The following is a 4,959-nucleotide window of genomic DNA, read 5'->3' on the forward strand; positions in this document are numbered from 1 at the left end:
AAAAAAAAATCCTCCTGGCTATTTGAATAAATTGCTTTTTAAGTAATTAAAACCCTATCCTATGCTCTTCAGTGAATTCTGGTAATTTCTCTATACTTGGTTTCAAGTATTTTTTGATTGGCATCTTTCCAAAGAGTACACCTGCGCCTTGGTTGAACAATGTCTTACTGAAAGATGAAATGAACTAATTCTGTTTGATTTGTATCTCGGTTAAAATTCTGAAGTTAGATATTTATACAGAGTCACATAAAGAATACAAGCTTAAATGGTTCCACTGGGAACTGTAACACAATTTCCATTGAGCCAACAGAACATTAGAATACGCTTAGCTAATGAAAATGATTCATCTCTGCCTGTCTTTCTTCTTTTTTAAAAAAAGATTTATTTATTCATTATGTACATAGTGTTCTACCTGCATGGATGCCTGCAGGCCAGGAGAGGGCACCAGATCTCATTACAGATGGTTGTGAGTCACCATGTGGTTGTTGGGAATTGAACTCAGGACCTCTGGAAGGGCAGCCAGTGTTTTTAACCTCTGAGCCACCTCTCCAACCTTCATCTCTGCTTTTCTATCAAGCACAGTCAGTGGTGGAAGGAAAATAAAGATTTGTGGTTATTTGAATTTTCTTCTCTTTCATACTGTGTCTTCTTAAATATGTCCACTTTCTGTTTCTGAACTTTAAAAAGTCCTTGAACTATTTTAATTATGAAAACTCACTAAAATATTGTTTTGACTTTAAGTTACTGGTCTTTATTCTTTTGATCCCCTTTTCCCACATAAAACAAAGCCTAATGATTCTTATTAAACGAGAGGAATAAAGTTTTTCACAATAACTATTTTCATTTTATGAGGACAATTTAAGGTTTTGCTTTTGCCCATTAATTATATGGGGAGTCTCAAATGCAAAATGACAAGATGTTTCCAATTTTTATTTCATTTGTGGTTTGGTCTTTATACAGAATTCATATGCAGCACTTTCCCTCAGTCCCCTTAATTGCACAGGTGTATTTAGTAAGAGCCTAATGTCATCCACTGTGGTGGTAGTGTCTAAACAAACATCCTTTCCATTGAGTTTTGTGCCAGGATGGCCTCCAAAGAGCTCTCCATCTTGCTGTCATATATTTAAACTGTCTTCACTGTTCAACATGTGGGATTCAACCTGGCTTTGGTGGAAAAGAATAGTGCTGGCTTTCCTGGTTGTGATCTGTGGTGCTCTAAACAATGAGAGACAGAGAGAAAGAGAGAGAGAGAGAGAGAGAGAGAGAGAGAGAGAGAGAGAACTATTCACCCTCCTGTCTCATCTTTCTGAGAGCTGAGATTATAGACATGGACCAGTATGCCCAGTTTAGAGTGCTTTTGATTTGACAATAGTATTTGGAGGACATTGTAAGCCTCAAGGGCACTCTCTGTAACTCTGAAGACTTTATGTCTCTTTAGTTTGTAGAACTTTAAACACAGACATGCAATGAAGGCCTAACTGTTAAGAAGAGTATATGAAAAGTTCCTTGACATAGTTCCTTAACTCTCACAGGCTGACCAAAATAACAGACATCTAGACATCCCTAAGACTGTCTCAGAGATGCCAAACCACCCACTTACATTCTATGCAGCTTCCCTGCTCCATCCCTATCTTTAAATCAGTAATGGCTCTGCTGTAAAAGGTCTACATCCCTGATGCCATGGTGTTTCAGTCCACAAATTAGAAAGAATAAAACACTAGCTCTGCATTACCCTTTATCACACAGACAGCAGAGACACCCATAGCCACTGGAGTAAATCCCTAGAGACAGAGGGATTCTGTCATGGTCCCAAATCAAAGTTAGTTGTCAAAGGACCCAAACATTACCACAGAATAGTGAGAAAGGACCTACTGAGGCTTACACTCCTCTATCCTCCATCATTTCCTTCTCCGTTGTTTTCCTACCTCATCCTTAACTGACTGCTTCTACACTCGGATGTGGGGCCCATCATAATGAGATCACCTACGATCTTGTTAGGCACGAAGCCTTCCACTCCGCACAGACCAGCTCTGCCAGGATCCACATTCTAGCCAGTGCTGTCTTACTCTTACGTGCCATAAAGTCGGAGAAGCAGCACTTACAGCGCAGAATCTGTGGATTCTCCCACCCAGTCATCCACATCCACAGTCACTTTTAGCTGGCTAGCCCTAGAAGCAATGATCTGTTGTTCCTCCTTCTTTGTCCTTCGGCAGTAAACCTTTCTTTGTCCCATTTGAGTCCTGAATCCATCCTTGTCCATTTCTGTAACCCTTTCATGTGGTCCTTGCTGCTTTCGTCCTGTTGACAATGCTTGCACAGGCTCCTGGGCTCTGATTATCCTCCTCTCAGGCAGCCTGGAAATGCACCCCAAGGATTGTCTGTGGCTGTTTGATGGGCTCTGTCCACCAGCCTCTTCTTGCGCCAGATGTAATCATTCCCAGAGTGCAGAAGTTTATGGCTTGTTTCTTGTATTTCCAAACTCGCGGTCAAGATGCCTTGGTGTTGAATTGGCAGGACTAATGGCTCAAATATTTTTTCCAGCCCTGCTTTTTCAGACCACTTCTTCTATGTTGATATGAATCACTTGCATGAGAATATGGACGTGGTGAAATATGGGGATCGTAGCCACTGCATCTGCAGGTAAAGTTTTATACTGATTACTTCTCTGTACCAACAGTAGATGGAATCGAGCCCCCAAGTCTGCCCATAAGTAGTTGGGGGCACTCTGGAAGTATAATTTTGCTCTCTGGATATGGTCAAAAATAGTATCTTACATTCAAAAGAGGCAGAGATAACTTTTGGTAATGATGTGGAGAAAATGGAATGTTTTTTGCTTGTGAGCTGGAGCCCACAATGATGCCACCACTCTAGAAAATGGTTTGCTGGTTCCTCAAAACTGTAAACACAGAATTACCTCACTATTCAAGAAAGCCTACATACAGGAAGTTGATGAAAAGAACTGAAAGAGATCCAGATGCTTCTATACCTGTATCTATAGTACATCGTTAGTACTGTTCATAGCAGACCAGAGGGAAATTTTCTGTGTGCTCACCTGTAAGCCAATGAATGTTTAACGTGGTATATATGCACACAATGGAATATCACTCATGGGAAAGAATGAAGTTGCGATACATGCAACAACATGGATGAACCCTGTAAAGTTTACACTCAGGGAAATTATCCAGGCCTCCCTCGAAGACAATGTCATATGACTATGCCTCAAGAAATATCTAGAATATGAAAATGTGTAGATTCAGTGAGTAGATTAAAGGTCACCAGGAGTTTCAGACAGGAGAATGAGTTACTGCTGATGAGTTTGGTTTCTATTTGTAGTAATAAAAACATTTAGGGCATAAACGGCACTGACAGGTGCTCCTTTGAGACACTGGGGCACTTTGAAAAAACTTCTTAAGCCATCTTAAACACAATTCCACTGTTGGATGTGTGGTTTTATGTGTGTTTTTGAACTTCTCTGAGCATCACATTCTTTTGGTGTATTTACTTTTTAAAGTTTAATACGAATAACCTTTAACCCACTCTGTCCCACCTAAATTTCTTGAATGTGTGATATGATCCCTAAGTTCTAGAGCCACTGTAAAGGATTATGTATAACTGGCCTACCCAACATACTTTTATAATTACTTTTTGTAATTTAAGGAATAATTGGATTGTTAATAAATAAAATTATCTATATTAATAGAATCCAGCACCTACAAATTCTGATGATTCAGGAAAGAAGAGTCAAGTTGGAGGCGGCAGAGAGCAAATGGTTTGTGTGTGTGCTGTGACTCAGGCACAGACAACAGGCAAATAACAAATCAACAACTCAGGATGAGATCAGTGATGCCAGGAAAATAAGACTGGATGAGGAGCAAAGGAAGATGGAGGAAGCATCTGAAATGATTTGGGTGTGGTCTGGCCCCATGGAAGGCTGTGTTGAAAACTAACTGCTGATGCAATGGTTTGAAAGGTAGGACAATTAACAGAGATTAATGTTTCTAATCTTCTAATCCTAGAAGAGAACTCATCCTCTACGAGAACACACTAAATCCAGCCAGCCTAAAGTCAATCCCTCCGAGCCAGTCTGCTCCTCTGGTCTATGGACCATCCCCCGCCCACTGAGTGCACTTGCAATAGTTCACCATTACAGCAGTTCTCCGGAGGCAGGGCTCCTTATCTTCTTAAGTTTTAGTTTCTCTATGTTATTTTATGTTTTAGACACAGGCTACAGGTATTTTGTATCTCCCTGTTTCTACTGTTTATGCCAATCATATATGAATCACCAAATCAATTTAAGAGTTCCTGCATTGCTGTTTCCATCTCTTTTTAAACACATATCTGCTCATCTCTATGGGATCATTAATGGAAATCATCAGTTCAGGCTGTCTGTTGTGATTCTCAGTGTGTTAGGAGAAACTACAGGAAGCTTCCTGGCAGCAGTTTTGTTACTAGTTACTGCTGGGTTCATAGAAGTGGGAAAACAAAACGACCTTCCTCATAGCTAAGGACTGCAGTCCTTAGAGGCTGTTACGGTTATTTAGAGGCTCCGAGAGGTTGGTTGGCACAGCCACACATGCAGGGACCTCGGCACAGGTTCTCTGACTCCAGTATCAATGTTGCATCCATAAGACACTGTTTGTTTGTCTTGTTCAAGTGCTGCCTGATTTGGAGACCCAAATTGTCTTTTCTTGTTACCGTTACCACTTTAACAGGGAAGAAGCTTGTTAAATGAATAAATAGGTTACTTATGTAAAGGTTCTGGACCTCTGCCCATGAGTTTAACCCCAGCACCAAGGAAAACAAAAGAAAATCAAACTAGGTCCAATAATAATAAAAATACTAAAAACTAAGGTTAGCAAATAGGTGAGCAAACTAACACAGAAACACCCTCCCTAAGAACACTCAAGTCAGTAGCTCTCCGCTGGAGTGGGGTTTATGATCTCACTGGATGGATCTCAA

This window comes from Microtus oregoni, unplaced genomic scaffold (assembly GCF_018167655.1).
Source record: "Microtus oregoni isolate MIOR12 unplaced genomic scaffold, Mior012 000058F_ref0000040, whole genome shotgun sequence".
Lineage (NCBI taxonomy): Eukaryota > Metazoa > Chordata > Mammalia > Rodentia > Cricetidae > Microtus > Microtus oregoni.